The sequence below is a fragment of the Phodopus roborovskii genome, unplaced genomic scaffold (assembly GCF_943737965.1).
Source record: "Phodopus roborovskii unplaced genomic scaffold, PHOROB, whole genome shotgun sequence".
NCBI lineage: Eukaryota > Metazoa > Chordata > Mammalia > Rodentia > Cricetidae > Phodopus > Phodopus roborovskii.
In genome coordinates this window covers 34,961,386-34,984,505 of record NW_026126447.1, presented here as the reverse complement: position 1 = coordinate 34,984,505, position 23,120 = coordinate 34,961,386, and the positions used below count along the sequence as shown (strand labels likewise).

At 41.7% G+C, this 23,120-nt stretch overlaps 1 protein-coding gene across 1 annotated transcript in view; it reads right to left on the bottom strand.

The window, feature by feature from the left end:
• The window catches only part of Oma1 (OMA1 zinc metallopeptidase), a 51,564-nt gene that overhangs the window by 14,712 nt on the left and 13,732 nt on the right, over nucleotides 1-23,120 (bottom strand). The gene's annotated exons all lie outside the window — the stretch shown is intronic.

The following is a 23,120-nucleotide window of genomic DNA, read 5'->3' as shown; positions in this document are numbered from 1 at the left end:
CCACCCCTCCCCACACACCACTCCTCCCCACACACCACCCCTCCCCACACACCACTCCTCCCCACACACCACCCCTCCCCACACACCACTCCTCCCCACACACCACCCCTCCCCACACACCACTCCTCCCCACACACCACCCCTCCCCACACACCACCCCTCCCCACACACCACCCCTCCCCACACACCACCCCTCCCCACACACCACTCCTCCCCACACACCACCCCTCCCCACACACCACCCCTCCCCACTCACCACCCCTCCCCACACACCACTCCTCCCCACACATGCTCTCTCCAGTGCAGGGCACACGTTAGGGCACAAAATAAAGCTCAGCCATCTTAGATGGAGACTGCATCTGTACACAACTGAGTGCGCAGCAAATGAAACAGGAAACAATATCTGTATGCAATTATACCCAACAAGAGATCAATGTCCAAAATATACAAGGAGAACTTACAACCCAAAACAAAATACACTTAAGTAAAAATGGGCAAAAGACTCAAGAACCTCAAAAACAGCATACAATGGGTACATGAAAAAAAAAAAAGGTCAACATTACACCTCCAAGAAATGCACCTCAGAAACACATGAGATATCATCTCACACCTGTTGGGAGGCTACTACAAAAAATAACAATATGAAAAAATGCAACTCTTACACTCTGTTCGTGGGAATGGAAAATGAGGTAGCCTCTATGTAAGAGCACAGAGAGTGCTCAAAAAACATGAAGAATGGAACCCATGTGACTCAGCAATCCTATCATGCAGTGTTTACCTAAAAGTCAAATAGGATCTTGAAGATTAACTAGCATGCCCCATTCACTACTACACCGTGGAAAGTAGTGTTTTCCAGCAAGAGCAGGAACCTAGATGCTCACTCAGAGATGAGTGGGTGAAGATGTGGGGCTGCACATATACAAATCAGCCTTACCAAGAAGGCAAGCCTGCCGTGTACACAGCATGGGTGAACACTGCCTGGCTCAACTTCCATGAGGCGTCTACACTAGGTAAGGCAGACACAGGGCAGAACAGTTATGAGGGATGAAGGGAAGTGATGCGGACAGTAGGTTCTAGATCTGACTCTATGACATTGTTCCCAGAGGTCATTCTGAATTTAAGTGATGAGATTTTTTTGTTGTTGTTGTTGTTTGGTTTTGGTTTTGGTGTTTCAATTTTTCTGAGACAGGGTTTCCCCATATTGCTTTGGAGCCTGTCCTGGAACTTGCTCTGTACACCAGGCTGGCCTCGAACTCAGAGATCCACCTGCCTCTGCCTCTCCAGTGCTGGGATTAAAGGCATGCGCCACCAACACCTGAAGGAAGTAGATCTTATGTTGAAGATTTTTTCCACAGAAAGGGAGGAGAGGCAGCAAGGAGGCTCAGTGGGTGAAGGTACTTGCTGGCACCAAGCCTGATGAAACAAATTTAATGCCCAGAAATTATTTGGCCGGAGAAGAGAACCAACGCCTAGATTGTTCTCTGACCTCCACATGTACACCAGGAACATGCATGCACAAACAGTTATATACGTAAATAAAGGCAGGCACAAGCAGACACACAAACAAACAAACAAATTCATAAGACAATACTTAATGAACTAGAGATGCCTCATTGGTTAATTAAGAGCACTTGTTGCTCTTCCAGAGGATCCAGGTTAGATTCCCAGCACCTTAAAGGTGGCTCACAACTATCTGCAATTCCAGTTCCAACGCCCTCTTCTGGACTTTGTGAGCCTAGCACAAACAAGATGCATGGACAAACATGTAGGCAAAACTAAAACACATAAGATAAAAATAATAATAAAATCTCCTTAAAAAATAGACGGGATCTGAATGCATCCCCTGGCTTTCCTGGAACCTGCTCCTAAAGCAGACTGGCCTTGGGCTTACAGAGTTCTGCCTGCCTCTGCTCCAAGTGCACCATCATGTTTGGCATAATTTTTTATCATAATGTGCTTACCAAGATTGTGGGAGTACATGAAGAAAAGACAAGGCTCTTCCTAGACTTCCTTCCCTTCTTCAAACAGAGCCAGTGGGGATCACAAATCCCAGGAAACACAAGAGACAGATATCAGTGGGAAATGCATCCTAGAAGGCTGCAGAAGTGGGTAATGTTGAGATCATACGGTTTAATTAATAGTGAACTGTAGTGTAAGCACTAACTATGTCCACTCCTTTACTCTTCATAACAGCCTTACGTGGTGAGTGGTGTTATCTTACATCAGTTTACAGAGCACATGAGGAGAGCAATTTGAGCACAAGAGCCACAATTTGAACTGCAATAGTCAGGTGTCAGTCAGTACGCTGGACCAACAGTTCAGTCTCTAGGGCCACCAGACTGGCCTTTGAAACTTAACTCTGCAGATCACAGGGACAAAAAGCAGCCAGTTAGTTCAGAACCCAGAACAGAACAGAATGTCTCTGTCCTCCTTCCTCTAGGGAGGGGCCAGGAGCCTATGGTAATTACGAGACACTATGTCTGATCATAAGAGGTGGTGTCATGAATCCATAAATAAAGAAGGGTCTAGTTAAATCCAGCTTACAATAACAACATGCATGAATGTGCAGTAAGAGACACTAATTGACAATGAATTCCTTCTATTTTATCATGAACTCGGCAGGATGTGGCATCCATAAGATACACGGTACTATAAGAACCACCCATAAAACCTGAACATTTCCCAGTGCCAACATAACACCAGAGAAGGACCGAGCTCCATCCCACCCGTGACCAAAATGCTCACTGCAAGTACAAACTGAAAAGGGCTCTGGACTTTATAATTCTATGCATTCGCCTCTCCAACTCCTGTCAGCCATCAATCACCCCCTCTGAGGAGGGAGAGCCTGATGTTAGCAGTTCTGAGTCTGTTTTGAACACCAGTAGCACTACACATCTGAACCAGATGTTCTGGCATCCCCCCTGTATTACACACAGACATGTGGAAGGCATGAGGCAGTATTACAATGGACCTGCTATGGGAGGACCAAGAACTACAAATCACAATTTGAATGCTATGATATTTGAAGGGAACTATCCATATAAAATGGGCATTTTTTGAGAGGTGATACTGTGGAAGATGAAAATCACTTACAGCAGTCTAGAAGAAGAAGTTCCACAAACCACATGAATGCACCATGCCCACCAATGGGGGAAACAGCCCACCAATGAATGAGAGATGCTCCACAGTATTTAACTTCTCTGTTTTCCAGTTTCATTTGTAAAACCAGGCAAATAATAGTACCTGAACCTCAAGGGCTGAAGACTAAAAGAATAATTCACGTAACCCACTCAGGACAGGACCCATCACATAGAAAATATTACTGAGGCCAACTGTCAACAGCATCGGCAGCATCACCTGCACTGTCCTCAGCCTCTATAGGGAGCAGTTCCTTATGTCTGCATGCATGGACTCAAGTGTGTCGGCGCTGAAGGCATCGCCTGCATTGTCTCAGCATCTACAGGGACCCAGGTCCCCTCCATTGGTACACACGAGTCCGGAGTGTTCTGGTACTCAGGGCATCTCCTGTCATACCCACTCTTGTTCTTTAAATAATTCATTAAGCAAGAGTTTTTCCAATCAGTAATTTAAAACTGTTCTTTCCCAACTGAGTGTGACATAAGACACTTGTAGCTAAACCATTCACAGGATTTGGCAATAAAAATTTCATTTATCAAAAACACTTAGTGTATGCCAACACAGTGTTTTGCATTTTTTGACTAACATTGTGTTAGTTCATCAGTCAATAAAACTGGAAAAGTTTTAGATTAATTTTACAAGCATTCTTTCTTGTCCCATGTAGACTCAGTACTCAGTGCAAGTTGTAACAACCAATAATCAAACTGATACTCATTCACTGAGGAGAATGGGTTCAAAATAAGATTTGGGCATAATGTATGTGTTGTGGAAGTGAATGAAATGAGGCCTTTTCGTTTGCTGTTTACTCATTCTTAAATGACTATTACACAGTCATCCGAGTACAACGCACAGAGAGTTCTCTGTCTGGAAGACAACGGCCGGGAGGCCTGTGACTAACAAATACACTACTAGGTAAACCGCGTCAGTACTTTGACTCTAGTCTCCCTCCCTGTAAAGTGAGAAGCTGAGTTAGTTTAATTCCAGTTTTCCTCCCTGTCCAAAAGCTCATGGCTCTATAATCTATGGTTTTGCAAAAATCTTAAAGCTTGGATTCTTATTCTGTGATAAAGTGGGTCCTGCTGTTACCCACTTCTGTCACTAGATGGTGCTATGAGCACAGCTATTTCAGGTCCCTGGCAGAAAGCAGCAGCCCTTCCAGAAGGGTCCTGAGCAGCTCTGGGGCTGGACAATCCCTCCCAGTGAGAGCTCTCAAACCACTCCAGTGTATTTATCACCCTTAGTCCCCACCTACGAAATGAAATAACGCATCCACATGTCCCCTGTCTCTGTAATAATCAAAAGCAATCAAACATAATGCCCTCCAAGGAGCCTGCCCCCAGTTTAGAAGCATTAAAAGAAAATTAGCTTTCTTTTTTTAGATTTCAGAATGGATACTCAAAAATGAATACAGATGGTTTGGTTGCTTGTGAAATTAAAAAATAAGTCATTTCTACAAATGACTGCAAAGTGTCAAAATGTCCTTACAATGACAAATGACTAAAGACACAAACAAATCAAATATTATTCCATCTCAGCTCACAGTAGACCTACAAGTTAGTCACTAATTCTAGATTAATCACCCTAGTAATTTTTAATGATAGTAACTCAAAGCTCTCCAAAGTGAAAATTTAGACCATAAAAACATAAGCATGTAAAATTAACTTCTTCACAGTGGAGAGTAGAGAAGTAGGAAGAATCTTAAGGAAAGACAGACTCTTGGCTGGAAAATCCCTCAGAAGTAACTTCATTTTAGTGAATTTCCTATATTCTATTTGGTCCTTGGCCTTGAATGCTTAGGAGTCCAATAAGGTATGACCAACAAATTCACCTCAGAAACAGTTCTCCTTGACCATACTTCAAGTCCCACACAGAGCAATGGTAAAGACAACTTACAGCAGCCAGCCCAGCTACACAATGTGGCTCTGTCTGTCCCTGGGTCAGCGTGCTCTCTTTTAGGCATGTGACAATGGAGGCTGTGCTATAATCATAATTATGAGGAAATCTAATCACAATGTAATGGGAATTGCAGGGTGGGGGTGGGGAGTTTGCTTAACTGCTTCACACACACACACACACACACACACAAGTATCTAGTCAGTAAATGTCCAAACTAGGGTGCAGGGCACAAGGTACAGGACACAGGGCACAGAGCACAGCGCACAACCAAGCCCAAGACACCCAGAGTAACATTTTAAGTAGGAGCACCATTAGCCTCTTTTCAGATATAAAACAGAGAGGTTAAGTAACTCTGATACTGAAATCAGAGTTTCAATATCTCTGTGACACCCAAAGTCTCCGCCCCTGAGCTCAGGGTTTAAAGACTTTAAGACAACTAAGTCTCTGCCTAGGTTTTCCACCCCATCTTGCCTTGGATGCTCTTAAACTCCATCTGTATTTATCCATAGAGAGATTTCCATTTCCAGAACAGGCATTGCTTTCCCTACCTTTGACCATACTAATCTCCAGAGTCTTCCAGCACCACTCCAGGGTAATCACTACTTATCTAGTAGAGCTCCACTTTACACGTTTCCTTCTCAGCCCCCTACCTGGACTGTCATTTAAGCCCAGATCCAAGTTCTGACGTGCTGCTCCATGGGATGAACCTGCCTATGTCTCGCTACCATGATGCTCCACACTTTGTTAAAATTATTAACTGATCACATCTGTCTCTAACATTCTGACTTCCAATCACCTGGCAGATAGCAGGCATGCAGCAAATACATGTTCAGTTAATAAATGAAAATCATCCAATAGAAGGGAGCTACCATCTGGGTCTGTAATGTCAAGAGAAAAAGAAAAAAAAAAAAAAAAAAGATCCATCCGAATTAGAGGCCTATCAGCCCAGATACTGAGTAGAAGTCTAAAGGGCAACACTGGCTCCCCAGCCCTGCTCCAGTATGTGTAGCTGGTTGGAGAGTGGAATGGAGGAGGAGGATGCATGTAATCAATGAAAGCTATAATGAAGTCGCTGCAGAAGTTCATTCTGGTAGAAGATGTTAGCAGTGGAAACAGAAACATGCTGAGACACATTTTGTAGATGGAATTGCCAGGACATGGTGAGAGATCAGATTTAAATCGTAAATGAGGAAGAATGACGACAGGCTGCAGGCATTGAAAACAGCAACACTGAACACAAGGTAGACCAATTGTCATGGGAAGGGGTAAATTGGAAGTAAGTGGGTAAAACTCCAGGACTCAGTATTGAATATATAGGCCTGAGATCCTTGTGGACCAGAAGAAGCAGATAATAGAACGTGCACAGGCAGAAGACGGGTGCCACAAGAACCTGAATTGCACTGACTGAATGAGAAATGCCCAAGTACTATCACCCCCAAAAATAAGGCGTTCAAGATCACACAGCTAACCGGAAAGGCGGAGTCCCAAACATGGGTCGTCTAGCTCAGCAGTCATGCTAGCATTAGGGCTCGACTTAATGTCCTTGGCAGCTGATTCCTCCACATCGCCTATACCTGAAAAAGGGTTAGACTTTGAAACTAAACACAGAAGGGTGGCAGAATAAAGTCCAGACTGTGGTCCAAATGAAATCTGCAGGAAGTAGAGCCCCACTGGAGAAAGCGGGCCATTGGGTCTGGGAACTGAGGTTGTATAGCCTGGCCTCACTTCCTGTTCCCTCTCTGCTTCCTGGCTGGGGACACAGCATGCTCAACTGCCTCGCCTTCCCTACCTCCATGCTGCACTGTCTCTGTCATGATTGTATCCTTGAACCATAAGCTAAAAGCCAGCAATGACGCCTTCTCTCTTAGATGGCTTCCTGCCAAGTATCTGGTCACCACAAGTGACTATTGTAGCTCATAACAGAATAAAGTCTCCGTAATGAGCAAGAAAAACAAATAAGTAAATCTCTGTCCCATACCAGTTTGAATGGCAACTTTTACCATTGCACCTTTGAAAAGGAAGCTAGCATAGTCTGTGCGGGCTTCAACTCCTTCACCTGCAAAAAGGAGACAATGATCACAGCAGTGACCACTCCATGGAACCTCTGTGCAGTAGACAAGAGCAGGCACCACACCTCCAGCACTGATCGCTGAGTAAGCAGTGGCTGGAGCTGGAGGTGTTGTTACCCAAAAAGATGCTTTCCCAGAGTAAGGCAGCGTTAATACTATATTTGAAGCTTCACACCGCTTCTCTTTCTGAGAGGAAATAAATACTCGTACTTTAGAGACGGCGTTTTTCTTCCTGAGTGTTTCATAACAAAGACAGATTTTTCATCTACAGCAACATTTCTTTGTGCTTGACACACACAGACCATGTTGTCCCATCTGGAAGTCTCACGCTGCACAACACAACATTGTGTGTGCATTAGAAAATGCGACCGTGCTCTTACCTGTCCAGATGTACTTTTTCAAAATGGCTTGCCATGGTAGAGTCAAAGAAGCATCATTTCCTCACTAACTTGTCTACTCTCCGGGGAGAGGACTTGCCAAGTCCCCCAACCCACAGCTGGACTTTGATAACTGTTGTCTTCATCTGCCTGGACATCATAGCATTTAGCTGCTCTTAAACACCTCTTCAGAGCTTCTTCATCTACAGCTACTCAGAAACTCCATGTGTGATCATAAAACACACATGTCAAACATCTAACCAACAGGCACAGGGAAGGTGCTCTGCAGTGGGGAATGAAACTGAGACAGTATGTTCAACTTTTCTATGGCAACAGAAAATGAGATTTCAAAAACCAATGAGAGGCCATGTGTGGTGACACATGCCTTTGGTCCCAGCACTCTGGAGGCAGAGGCAAGTGAGTCTCTTGAGTTCTGGGCCACCCTGGCCTATATAGTGAGTTTGAAGACAGCAAGGGCTATATGGAGCAACCCTAGTTCAAAAATAATCAGAAGATGCGATTTTCCCCCTTCCAAATTGACAAAACCTAACATGACTGAACACAGCATTATGGATATTAAGAAAAAAAGGTATTCCCACAGGTTGGGGAAGTCTGGCGTTAACATTTTTGAATACAGAGAGTATCTCTTTAAAGTTAAAAAAATATATATCCCAGTGACCTTAGGGACACTTATCCTAAATAAATAATAAAAGCTTTATGGAACCGTGCTGGAGTCCAGCTCAGCTGTAAAACATCTTCCTGGTGGGTGAAGCTCTGAGTTTGGCCATAGTACAAGAGGGAAGGGGAGAAAGGAGAGTGATTGGGAGAGGGGAGGGGGAGGGAAAGAGGGAAGAGGGGAGGGGAGAAAAGAGAGTGAGTGAGAGAGGGAAGGGAATATGAATTCAGAGAGAAGGAAAAGAAGAAAGGGAGAAAAGGGAAAGTTAGAAAAAAATGAAGGCAATATGGAAAGAGAGAGCAAAAGAGAAAGGGAGGGGAGGAGGAAAGGATGGAAAGACTCATGGAGTTTAAGGATATATGAAATTATTTAATAGTAGCAATTCCTAGAAAGCATCCAACTGACAAATAACTCAGCCTATCGTTATGACAGAAACATCCAATAGCTACTTAAAATTCAGGAGCCTTCTTCCTCTTCTGGAAGTGTAAAGTACATCATAACAAGGCTGTGTCCCTGACAAAACAATCAGAGAATAAAAAGAGTCACCAGGCCAGCCATGACAGACACCAAGACCCTGAAAGGGGGAAACTCACAGAAGCTAGTCAGTCTATCCCAGCTCTTCCCACCAGGGGGCGATCTGAAGCAGGGAGAGCAACAGGCTAAAAACACTGCAGAATCTGGCAGGAATCCAACAGAAGAGTGTGAACCAGGCCAGGCATTCGCCTGCCTTATGAAGCTAGAAAACCAAAACTTCAGACACATCAAGACAGCCAGATCTGAAAAGTTCAGCATTGGTCAAGGACATCCCAACTCTTGCACACCAGGACAAGAGAGTCAGTAAAAACAGAGCAAAGGTATTTGTTGGGGAAGGGGAATGACGAACATTAATTATATCTAGAGACCTGGAGACTGGTTCAGTGATGGGTGGGGGGTAACTTTGTCCGTTGTTATTGCTGGTTTGAAACCTGGCAGTGATGGATATCCCTGCATCCGCCATGCATAATCTCAAACCACTTACGACAGAAGTTTATGGAGAAAGTAGTAGAGAGATACTAAGAAAAGGGGGCTACCTGGTGTCTACTCCGCGTACTGTTTGTCTACATCCATAAAGGTGAAGACTGGAATAAAAATAAAATAGACATGGGAGACACGGAGCCAAGGACAGCACTGATTCACCAAAAACCTGCAAATTCTTAAAGAAAATTTAAGAAATTAAAGAAAATATAGCTCCCAAACCAAGCAGAGAATTGGTGCTGGGAGGACAGCAGATAAAGTTTGGTCCAGTGCTCTGGGGAAAGGTCTAGAGGAGAACACATGCCATCCCTCGGGGGCCTGGCATGGACAGCAACGTGATTCTGGAAGAAGCCACACCGCGACAAAGACAGCGAGTTGAATGCAGATGGGTACAGATGAAAATAAGATTGGTGAACTACAACAGAAAGCATTCATGCTGACAAGCATGGAAACTGTAAAAACGAAAAGGAATGAAAAAGGGACATGACACTCTCAAATAAATAACCACAGATATTTCCAACCCCAGAAGAGCGGAAGAATGGAGTAAGTGCTTTGTGCTCTAATGTAATCAGTGAGAATCTATCAAACCGATGGGAAATAGCCAGAAACAGTCAACACAGTAAATACAAAGAAAACACACAGTAAGTAGATACTTCACATCAACCAATGGATAAAGAAAGTTTAAAACAACCGAAAGACAGAAGGATGGCATCTCAAAGGGGTCAGTTAAACTAGAAAGTGCTCAGAAGTCATCATCAACCTGCTGACTGAAATAATAGCAGATTTAAAAATCTGTGTCCCACAAAAATCCCCCTCAAAAGCATGTGAGCTTGCAGTAACAGAAAAGGGGCTGGTGGCCACACAACTACAGCAGAAGACGGCGACATTAAAACCTTGGTCAGAAGTAGCTACTATTTAACAATTACAGGAAACTATAAATCAAACAGAAGCCAGAAAAGAATGTAACACTGAAAATTGATAGAAGAAATAAGACTTAACCACTCCGCCCTGCTACCTGGTCGGGTCACCAGCCTCCCAGGGTTCCCAGATGGAGGCAAGAAAGCTAACAGCAGACATGCTTGCAGCCAGAGAACAGAAGAACTGACACACTCTACCTCAATCAAATTCCTCGCTGGCTTCTAGCATGAAGGGGACAAATGTAGAGAATTGGGCAAATGAGAGATCTACTTTTTAAACAGACTCTGGTATGGGAATGATTTTTCTGAGAAACCTGCTCAGAATCGACTGGTCTAAGCTTTGGATGTAAAATAAGCTGAAAGCTTGGCTTTGATTTTTCTGCATTTCCTAGTTCTCCTTTGTAACTGACTCAGAATAATATATGTGCACATAAGATGCAGTGGCTAGACCTAACTAAGGCCATTTGCTGGAAGCAGTGAGGCGTTAAAGCAATCCCCCCTCTGAAGGAAAACTGTTGAAAATGGTCATGTGCACAATAGATTGCTAGAATCTGCCTGTGGCTTGAGTCAACAGGACCAGAAAAAGCAATCTGCCACCTTGTGATACTCATTTAAAGTACTAAGACAAAAGTCCTTCGTTCCAGTTGGCCCATCTCAGTCAAGGGATCACCCCTAAGCAGGCAGCCTCACTGTGCTAAAAAGATAAGCAGAATAAATAGTTGGTCTTTTAAGGAGAAACTGAACCCTTCCTTTCCAGGATCCTCTCCCCTCATCCAGTGACTTACAGGGCCACAGCCATGAGGCTTTGCAAAGTGCCCACTTTTCCCAATCACTCAGAAAATTGTAATTTCCTGCTGGGCAGTGGTGTCGCACGCCTTTATTCCTAACATTCAAGAGGCAGAGGCAGGTGGATCTCTGTGAGTTCAAGCCCAGCCTGGTCTGCAGAGTGAGCTCCAGGACAACCAGAACTACACAAAGAAACCCTGTCTTGAAAAACCAAAAGAATGAAAAAGAAGAAAAAAAAAAAGTGATTTCTTTTCCTCTTTCTATCACTTTTCTAACTATGCTTTTCCTAATACTTTGGGTTTCCTTACTCTTTCTCTCTCCGAAGGCCCCTCCCCACCCACACGTGGCTGCCTGTGAACCCTGTGGCTGACCAATGAGACAGCATGGTTTACTTTCCTCTTCTCCACTCCCTCTTGCCCCCTTTGGATCTATAGTTGGCATGCCCTGGCTTTTATTTTTTGTTTTGCTTTGTTTTAAACTCTAACAAAACTGTCTTGAGCTTCCACTGAGCTCAGCCTTAAATTCTTGTATAAATGCAACTTTGAAAATCAAGAGGGGACCCCAATTTCCTCTTTGTCATCTGGTGACCATTAAAGGACCCCAAATTTGCAGTAACACAAACAGAAAAGTGACAAAACTAAATATAACCATGATTAATAATGTTTAAGTAAATCTAGGAGGCTTAGCTTCTTCACATCAAAGGCAAAGGGCAAGCAAATAAGATAGCTAAATGAGCAGTAATGCATTCAGAATGTTGAGGTGGCTTAATAATAAGAGACCCAAAAAATAAAATTAAAAAAAAAAAAAGGAAGGAAGGAAAAAGGAGCCAGCTGTGATGACAAATGCCTTTAATACCAGTACTTGGGATGCAGGTGCATTCTCTGTGAGTTCTAGGCCAACCAGGGCTACAGAGTGGTGCCCTGAATCAAATAAATAAGCAAATAAATACATTTACTTCAAAATGATCAAAGAATTCAAAAGGAGAAAAAAATCTCAAATATGTATGTGTCTAAAATAGACTTCAAATTACATAAAGCTTAAACTAGCAGACAAGCTGACATTTATAGTGCATAACAATGTTTCAAACTCTTCTTTCCAAAGAAGATCAGAATATTAACCTGAATGGCACAGTGAACCAACACAACACTTGTTTATAAAAAGCCACCCAGTTACTGTAGAGCATTGTCACCAAGACAGGCCAAGGGCTTCCCCAAATCAAATCCCTCTAGTTAGGTTTCTATTGTGAGAACTCCAAGACCAAAGCAACTTAGGGAGGAAGGATTTATTCCAGCTTCTATCTTCAGGACACAGCCCATTATCAAAGAAAGCTGGACAAGAACTCAATGCAGAGGCCATGGAGGGCTGCTAGCGCTGGTTTGCTTTCCATGGCTTGCTCAATCTGCTCTCTTATAGCAGCCAGGACCACCAGCCCATGGGTGGCACTCCCTGCAGTGAGCTGGGCCCTCCCACATCACTAGGGAATGAATACTCCTTAGACTTCCCTACAGGCCAATTTTCTGTGGGCATTTTCTCACTTCCCGGTAGACTCTAGCTTGTGTTGAGTTGACATAAGAGCAACCAGCACAATAACCACAGTTGTACAGAGTACGTTCTCAGAACTTGCAAGAAGGTAAATTAGAAATAGGCAAAGACATTAAATGAATTAAAACAATCTGTACATATAAAAGAAGAAAATTACAGAGAAGATTAGGAAACATTTTTACTTAATGACGATGATGAAACATCATATCAAAATCTTTCAAATTCAAATAATTATCTGAGTTCCCATCTTGGGAAACTAGAATAAAAAAGTAAAAAAGAAATTAGACTTCACAAAACATTAAACTTTGTTCTTCAAAATAAACCCATTAAAAAATTAAAAGATGCCACAAAATAATAGAAAATAAATATAGCTAGCAAGTATACTGGAAAGCATATAAATTCAAGAAGGTCAAGAACCCAATTTAAGAACAGGCAAAATATCTGTCCACACAATTCACAAAGGAATACACATGAAATGTGCTCTACATCTTGGTCAGTATGAAACACACACTTGCCCGGTGTGGTGGCTTATACCTTTAATCCCAGCACTCAGGAGGCAGAGGCAGAAGGATCCCTGAGTTCAAGGCCAGCATGGTCTACAAAGTGAGCTCCTGGACATCCAAGGCTGTTAAAAGACAGAAAAGAAAGGAAACAAAAAAAGAAGGAGGAGGAGGAGGAAGAAGAAGAAGAAAGGAAGAAAAAAAAAGAAATACAAACTAGAGTGCACACTCTCCCCCAAAAGCAAAGACTAAAGGGGGGGGGTATGTACTACTTATAAGATATACATATAAAGACACAAAGACATTCAAAACAAGAGAATGCAAAAGAAGCAACACTCTCAAACAACCCAAAAGAAGTATGGGAGGAAAAGGTAGGCGATAAAAACCAAAATAAAGAAAAAGACAGACATTAGGCAAGAAACATTACCTGAGACAAAGATATTTTTCTTTAAAAGTTTCAAACATTATTTTTAACGGTGCATGTGTGAGTAGATGGGGGGGGGGTGTGCACATAAGTACAAGGGCCCACAGATGCCAGAAAAGGGTAACTGACTTCTAAAGCTGGAGTTGCAGGAATCTATGAGCCACCTGGCGGGTGCTAAGAATGGACTGAACTCTGTTCCCCAAAAGAGCAGCAAGCCTTACTAACCACTGAGCCACCTGTCTAGCCCAAGTAACATTCTTATATTGATATATTTTAAGCATCTGGGGAGGGGGTCATAAGGGGGAAGGAATGGGGTATAAGAACAGGAAACAGAATGGTCAAGTTGGGGGAGGGAATGTAGAGGAAGAGCAATGAAAGAGAGGGGGCCATCATGAGGTTAGGGAGAAATGTGGTAATTGGGGAGATTCCCAGGAATCCACAATAGTGGAGAGGGTGCCTGAACTGGCCTTCTCCTGTAATCAGATTGGAGCCTAACCTAATTGCCATCATAGAACCTTCATCCAGTAACTGATGGAAGCAGATGCAGAGATCCACAGTCAAGCACTAAGCTGAGCTCCTGCAGTCCAGCCAAAGAGAGGGAAGAGGGATTATATGAGCAAGGAAGGTCAAGATCATGATGGAGAACTCACAGAAACAGCTGACCTGAGCTAGTGGGAGCTCATTGACTCTGGACCAACAGCTGGGGAACGTGCAGGGGTCCTAACTAGGCCCTCTGCACGTGGGTGATAGTTGTGTGGCTTGGTGTTTGTGGGGTCCCTGGCAGTGGGACAAGGATCTATTCCTGTATGAGCTGGCTTTTTGGAACCATTCCCTATGGTGGGATGCCTTGCTCAGCCTTGATGCTTGGGGTGGGGGGAGGTCTTGGTCCTACCTTAACTTGATAGTCTAGGCTTTGTTGACTCCACATGGGAGGCTTTACCCTTTCTGAGGAGTGGATTTCGAAGGTGGGGGTGAAGAAGGGAAGAGGGGGAGGAACTGTGGTTGGTATGTAAAATGAATTTTTAAAATGTAAAATAAAACATCAATCTTCTAGGAAGATAGCTAGTTATAAGCTATGCAAAGAAATAAATGACAGAATCAAAAAGAGAAAAAGAAAACTATAATCATAATGAAAGACTAGAAAGCTCTGTAATTAACTAGGAAGGGGGAAGAAAAACATGAACAATAAATAAGTAATAAAATAGCTGAAGATTAATAACCTCTTAAATAAATAAAAGGGCTGAAACAACAAACTTAACAAAATAGTCATCTACAAGAGCAGAAGCTCTGTAAGTACACCCCATCTAGCAATCTTCATCACACACTGAGACAGAAGTGTTCAGTGTTCACTCTATGTTCTCCACTCAGAATGTGAGCTATATGTGAAAAACAAATAGTAACCAAAATGACAAGAGGTCCAAAAACCAGTCAACAGCCCCCCCTAGATAATCCATGAGCAAAGAAGAAATCACAGAAAAAACAAGACTGTGTTTTAAACTAACAAATAAGCCGTCAACACCTGATGGGTAAGGATGCTCAAGGCAAACACACAGCCTTGAACACAGACAATCCCCACCTTAAAAGGATTTATATTGAAATCTGCCAACTTCTTGAGTGTGAGAATGAGAAGGCATCCAAGAGAAACCACTCCTGAAAAATCTAAATTTCAGGCCCCTGTCTCTTATGGACACAGATATAACATCTAACCAAAACAGTAGGAAACCAATTCTAGTTATTTATCAAAGGATACTAAAATCGACAAAATTAGGTCTGTTTCCAAAACAAAAGGTTAGCTTAACTTAAAAAAAAAAAAAAAAAAAAAAAAAACCAAGGTAGCCAATCCACATTAAGAGATTGAAGGGGGAAAAAAATAACCATCTCAATAAATTCAACTCATGTGACAAGCTGCAACACTCTTTCATAATTACTCTTGTACCTGATGGACAGCGCCTGTGTGATCTGAATGAGGACTGCCCCAAAGGCTCAGGCATTTGCACACAGTGTAAGGAGGTCTGGGTGGGGCAGCCTTGATGGAGAACTTGTGTCACTGAGCTTAAAGATTAAATGCTTGGAGGCACTTCCAGTTGGCAATCCCCACTTCCTGCTCTATTTGAGATCTGAGCTGTTGGCTTCCTGTTCCTGTCGCCACGCCTGCTGCTCATCGCCATCCTTCTCTGCCATGTGGGTCTTATCCCTCTGAAACTGTAAGCTCAAATAAATGCTTCCTTCTATAAACTGCCTTGGTCATGGGGTTTTATCACAGCAAAGGAAGCACAGCTAATATGGCCTCTAAGAAACCTTACAAGAACCATGAGAACTGATGTGAAAAAACAGACATTTCCTTCTTCTAAGACCAGGGAAAACAAAGTTACCCTCCATCAGCTTGTGCCGACATTTCTAGACATCACACTAATAATAAGATGTGGAAACACTGATTGGGTGGTAAGGGAGGAGGGAGGAAAGTCATTATATTTTTCACAGGCAAGAACTTTAGTTTTTCTTTTAAAAGTTTTACTTATTTTATGTACATCCATGTTTTGCCTGCATATATGTCTGTGTGAGGATGCCAGATCCGTTGGAACTGGAGTTACAGATAGCTGTGAGCTGCCATGTGGTTGCTGGGAACTGAACTTGGGTCCTCTGGAAGAGCAGCCAGTGCTCTTAACCACTGAGCCATCTCTCCAGCACCCAAGAAATTTAGTTTTTCAAAGACAATATCTTAATATCAAACACTTAATAAATCAGACAAAAATATGCGTCATCCCTATATACAAAACCAAGTTCAAAGCATTATTAAGAATAATTAAAGAACAACTAAGTAAATGACCAATACATCATTCATAGATGGGAAAATTCAGTGTGTCAGGCACTGGCCAGCTACCCCATCAAATGTCCAGGCAAGTTTTAACGGTCATATAATTTAATGAGATCATTATAAAATGTATACAAGCATGCAAAGATCTGAGAATATCAAGTCCACATTGCAGAACCACCTTAAAGGACAGGGCTATCTGTAATAGTACCAACCCTGTTACAAAGCTAGAGGGATCGTGTGCTGTGAATGGCTAGTCACAAGAGAGTAAATATCCAAAAAGGCAAGTAACTGTTATAACAAAAATAACAGTTTTTGTCTGTTCAGTCTTTCCAGGCAGAGTCTCATGGAGCACAAAACAGTTGACAGACCAGTGCTTTCAGATTTAGAAGAGCCCATACACACTGGCTCTTTGTACCTTACTCAATAACCCCTTAATGCACAGAGCCTGATAATTCATTTGATCCTTCTTAACGCGCCAAGAAACACTTTCATTTTCGCAAATATGTAATATCATTTACAGAGCCAAGTCCATTAAGAGTCACAATGAGAAGTTTAAGTAATAGTGACTTTTAATAATTAGTAACTACTTGAAACTCAACAAAGGGCCAAATAACATTGTAGTAACTGTGTAGCTTTCACTCATTTAAAAATGTTCTGTTAACAGTGATAACTCAGCTATCACAGGTGATTAAAACAGTAATTAGGGATGACGGCTCCTGCCCAACAGAGAAATAGCACAAAATCTGTGAGGCTCTGAAGGCGAGGATATAATTATATCACTAGACCCAAGATAAATGATAAATGGGTGTTTATTGGGGAGCAATTACACAGAAAAATACAAAGAATCGCTGGAGCGTTTCCCAGCTCTTCCTCCCGCTGACCCACCAGAAAGAGCGCAAAGGAAAGCCAAGCCTCAAGCTCTTCTCCCCTTCCATCCGCCTGAAACCACACCCAAAATGGGTGTGGCCACCTTTACAAGCCCACAGACCAGACCCTACAAGGCTCAAGAGCGCCCCCTGGACCTCTCAGACAGCTATGGGCTACAATGACTTGCTTGTTCTCACAACACATCTCAGTAGTAAAAGATCAGAGCCTGGGGTCCTGATGGCAGTAGGAGTAACCTTCTCCAGGTGAGAGAAAACAGCTACACATGGTCTTATTTTCTCAAAACCCACTTGGATCAGAGAAACAAGGCGTATAGAGCAGAAGCAGCACTGGCCTTCCAGAAAGCACACACAGTAGTAAGGGCCTAAGGCATTATACAGCCTTATGTTTAAAATATCTATTTCTTATTTTACATATCGACCCCAGTTCCCTCTCCCTCCCTCCCATTCCCTACCCACTCCTCATCGAGGGTGGTGCCTTCCGTGAGTGGAGAGGGAGTTAGGAGAAAGAGAAGAAGAGGAGAGAAGAACATGTGGGACCAGAAAGATTTGAGTCAGGGGGACTAATGAAAAAGAGACACCATAATGGAGGGAGCCATTGTAGGTTTGAAGAGAAAACTGACTAGAGAAATGTCCAGAGACCTCCAAGGATGACCCCCAACTAACAATCTGAGCAACAGTGGAGAGGCTATGTTAAATGCCGTTCAATGATAAATAATGAGACAGATAACTAACTTATATGCCATCATAGAGCCCTCATCTACTGGCTGATGGAAACAGAAGCAGACACCCACAACTAAACACTGAGCCCAACTCCTGGAATCCAGTTGCAGAGAGGGAGGAGTGCTAAGAAAAGTCAAGACAAGGCTACAGAAACCCACAGAGACCACTGACCTGAACAAGGGGGAGCTCATGGACCCCCAGACTGATAGCTGGGAAACCAGCATTGGACCAACTCAGACCCCCTGAACATGGGTCTCAGCTAGAAGGCCTGGGCTGTCTGACAGTGGAACCAGGATGTATCTCTGATGCACAAAAAGACTTTGGGAGCACATTCCCCATGGAGGGATACTCCCTTAGCTTACATTACAGACAGGAGGGAGGGCCTAGACCCTACTCCAAATGACTTGACAGATTTTGATGCTTTTAAAGTTTTTACTTGCATACCTCATGTCTATAAACAAAAATTTCATGCATGTAAAAATACTTTCTAATAAAGATTAAAACTTTTAATACATCCCACCAATCACAACTGCATAAGGAGAAGAGAGTTGAATATTTCAGTTACTAGTTCATTCCTTTAAGAGATACAATTGAGTATTATACATCTATAAAAAGTACTATGGCATGGGTGGGTCTATGTAACTCCCAAGGGTCCATTGTGACTAAAGGTGTAGCCCCAACATGGTGCTACTAACAGGGAGGTGACAGACACTTTGCTGAACGAACAGAGGAACCAAAAGCCCTACCTTTAAAATGGCTAACAGAGGAACCTGTCTGGGTAGGACAATGGCCTATGACCTCTGAGAAGTTAGAAGCTTTAGAAAGCCTGGTTCAGGAACAGCTAAATGCTGGACATATTGAGGAATCAACCAGCCCTTGGAATTCTCCTGTATTTGTGATCAAAAAGAAATCTGGTAAATGGAGAATGCTTACAGACCTGAGAGCCATCAATAAAGTTATCCAGCCAATGGGCTCTCTACAGCCTGGAATGCCCTTGCCTTCTTTGATACCCAAAGAATGGCCTATTATAGTTATTGATTTAAAGGATTGCTTCTTCACTATACCTTTACAAGAACAAGACAAAGAGAAATTTGCCTTCACGGTACCTAATTATAACAATTCTCAACCGGTGAAGAGATATCAATGGAAGGTTTTGCCACAGGGAATGCTAAATAGCCCCACCCTGTGCCAATATTTCGTACAAAAGCCGTTAGAAATAATTCGTAAACAGTTTCCACAATCCATAATCTATCATTACATGGATGATATATTGTTAGCTGACTCTAAAGGAGAAATATTAGAAAAAATGTTTGAGAAAGTAAAGGAAGTTTTACCTCGCTGGGGATTACAAATTGCACCTGAAAAAATACAAAAAGGAGAGTCTATCAACTACTTAGGATATAAAATAGGTCTACAGAAAATTAGACCACAAAAAGTACAGATCAGAAGAGATCGCTACCAGACTCTTAATGATCTTCAAAAATTACTAGGAGAGATTTCTCAACTGCAAACCATAATTGGAGTAGAAGGGCATGATTTGAAAAACTTGAAAATGGCCCTAAAAGGAGATAAGGACTTGAATAGTCCACGAATACTATCAGCTGAAGCTGAGAAGGAATTAGAATGGGTAGAAAAGAGGATACTAGAAGCACATGTGGACCGTGTGGATCCAAACCTAGACTGTATTCTGGTTATATTACCATCTAGAGAATATCCTTCAGGGATTTTGATGCAGAGAGAAGATATCATATTAGAATGGATATTCCTACCACATAAACAGAATAAAAAACTGAAAACATATATAGAAAATATCTCTGACTTGATTATAAAAGGTAAATTAAGACTTCGTCAGCTAATAGGAAGGGACCCAGCAGAAATTATAGTACCTTTAACTAATGAGGAAATTTCTTCCTTATGGAAAGATAACGAATATTGGCAGAGAGCTGGCAGTAACTTTTTGGGAACAATTAGCAACAACTATCCCAAAACTGAGAGAATCAAATTCATAAAGAAAACGATTTGGATTCTTCCACGCATTGTAAGAAAAACACCTATTTCTGGAGTTCATACATTCTACACTGATGCAAATAAATCAGGTAAGGCAGGATATAAATCAGGAAATATTAGTAAAGTGGTTCAAAGCCCTTACAATTCTGTACAAAAGGCAGAATTGTATGCCATTCTCATGGTACTTATGGATTTTAAAGAACCCCTCAATATAGTTACTGACTCTCAATACGCAGAGAGAGTCGTTTTACACATTGAGACTGCAGAATTTATTCCTGACAATACAGAATTAACTTCATTGTTTATACAGTTACAAGATACTATCAGAAAGAGGACTCATCCTATATATATAACACACATCAGATCCCATACGGGTCTGCCAGGTCCTCTAGCACAAGGCAATGATGAAATTGATCGTTTATTGATAGGAAGTGTGCTAGAAGCCTCAGAGTTTCATAAGAAACACCACGTGAACAGCAAAGGTTTAAAAAAGGATTTTTCTATCACTTGGGAACAAGCCAAGGAAATAGTAAGGAAATGTCCTACTTGCTCATTCTATAACCAAACTCCTTTACCACCAGGCAGTAACCCTAAAGGTATAAATAGGAATGAAATATGGCAAATGGATGTGTTTCATTTTGCAGAATTTGGAAAATTAAAATATGTACATCACACTATAGATACATTTTCAGGGTTTCAGTGGGCTACTGCTCTGAGCTCTGAAAAGGCTGATTCTGTTATAACGCACCTTTTAGAGGTAATGGCCATTATGGGCATACCTGCACAAATAAAAACTGACAATGCTCCAGCATATGTCTCCAGCAAATTGAAACAGTTTTTTGAGTATTACAAGATAAAGCACATAACTGGTATACCACACAATCCTACAGGACAAGCAGTGGTTGAGAGATCCAATCGTACTTTAAAAGAAATGCTCCATAAACAGGCAGGAGGAACCAAAACACCCAAACACAGATTACATAATGCTTTATTAACATTAAACTTTCTTAATGCTGATGAAAAAGGAAAAACAGCTGCAGAAAGACACTGGACAATAGAAAAAACTTCTGAACTAAATCAGCCAGTGTATTTCAAGGATGTACTGACCTCAGAATGGAAAGCAGGATATGTGTTACGTTGGGGTAGGGGTTTTGCATTTGTATCTACAGGAGAAGAAAAACTATGGATACTATCTAAGTTAATCAAGATCCGAGTTGAACAAGAGAAGCATCTTAATGAAGAGAAATGACAAGTCATCCAACAAACTAGGTCCTATGAGGTGTGCGGAGGCCTCTCAAAGGTAGGGGAAGTGTTCTGTTCTTGTTTTTACAGGAAAACAGAGAAAACCTATCATCAAACAGCCAAAAGACACTGAACATGTAGGTGCCTACAGAAGAGAAGACAGCTCTTCAGAAACAATCACTTAAGGAAGCAGAATCTGATATATGGTAAAAAAAAAAAAAAAAAAAAAAAAAAAAAAAATATTTAATTGTAGTAAACTATTTCTATATAGAAATCTATTTCTCTCTATTATCTAGTATTCCTGAAGTCCCAAATTTTGTAAACCAATGCTGGCTTTGGAGTTGGATTTGGCTTTCCTTCTCTAAATTCAAGCATGTTGTTAAGATTAAATTCATGGTTTCTGCCTTAGATCAAGAAGCCAATTGGTGTAAGGCAGAAGAAACAAAATCTGGGGACTCATATCTTATGCAATTTTCTCTCTGAAATCCTAATTTTCTCACATACTTTTAATGCTTATTGTTGTCTTTCCCTAATGCATACCTTAAAACTTGAAAATTTTACTTTAATATTGATGTGTAACTTTTCCACAAGGAATAATAACGATTCCTAACAGCAGTCTTTGAACTTTCCGGAAAGAAGATGGGGCCCCACATCATCATTTCCACTTGACTCAACCTGATGCATCGGAACTACAAACATCACCCTAAAACCGGTTTGAGACTGTTTTGCTCGAGACAACTCATGACTAGCTAGCTGTAATGGTGCACCTTTTTATTACACCCTGGCCAGTTTCAAATAGAACTACAGTCAAGAATTTTCTGCCACACAGTGACTAACTACATATGTCACAGCCAGTTCTGTTGAGAAATTTGGTTGCTAAAAATTTTCTTCCTACAGGATCCATTGGAGCAATCATCGTCCCATTTCAGCAGGAAGTAATCTTAATATGACTACGCCCCCTTTCCCTACCCTTGGAAATTTGGGATAATAGTCATCGTCTTTGGGTTGGTTTTAGTTATTTGGGATTGGGTGATGCTTACACTCGGGTTTATCTTTTAGACAGGAATAGGGAATGGTGGGTAAAGGTATGGTTTAGATGGGATATAAGTAGATTAGCCTATTTCCTTGAGAATTTGAGTTTGAATGAGATAGTATTTTACAGCTTACATTGTTATGCATTCCTATGTGGTAAGCTATGTAAAATTAAGTTTATATTTTGTTATATTGTGTTAAATGTTTCCACTTATAATATTTATGCACATTATTTTTTACCATATTCTATGTATGTATACTTTTCTTGTGTTCAAGACATTTTGTATATTGATACAATTTGGGATATTTATCTTGCTGCCCTTTATAGTTCTACCTCTTGTCTTGACACTTATACTCTACCTCTATTTTAGGGATTTACATGTAGGTATATGTAAATAGTTATATTGTTTAAGTATTTGTTCCTGCTTTACTCAGGAAAGTTTTAATCAGTCTTTTTAGCTAAGTTCCCGAGTATTATAGATTATCTTCACTCACATTTCCTGTACCTATGAGATTAGTCAGATATAGATGCTTAATCTTCAATCCTTCATAGACATGCAGAACATGGCATTTAAATGTTTTAATATTAGTACTCCTTTGACATGAGACACTGTTGCTCCTGACAGCACCGTGCATTTTCCCGAAAATATGTTGGACACTGTTGTTGCTCCTGCTGGAGTTCAATCTCGCCTCAGCTAATGGCCTGTTGGGCATAGAATTGCCCCCACCTTGACCACTGATTTGGACATGCAGTCCTATGTGCTTGCAGGAGACAAATATAGAAGACTGCTTGACCTTGCCAAGTCAGGGTAAGACAGCCATTCTATTTCCCTGCTGTTGTTGTGGTCTGTCAAGTTCTCTTGGCCTTAGCCAAATCTGGGTGTACCAACGTCGCTGTGAGACCTAGGGTGACTGTTCAGGTGGCTTGCTGTTTCTGTCCTTGCTGCACCGTTTTGGAAGTTGTCCATCCGCATTTCCTGTCTACTCTAGTATTGTTATTTTCCTTCTCAGGTCTTGATGAGGTTGAAGATTAAACTATCACAACTATTATTCTCTCTTCCTAGTTAGATATATTAGG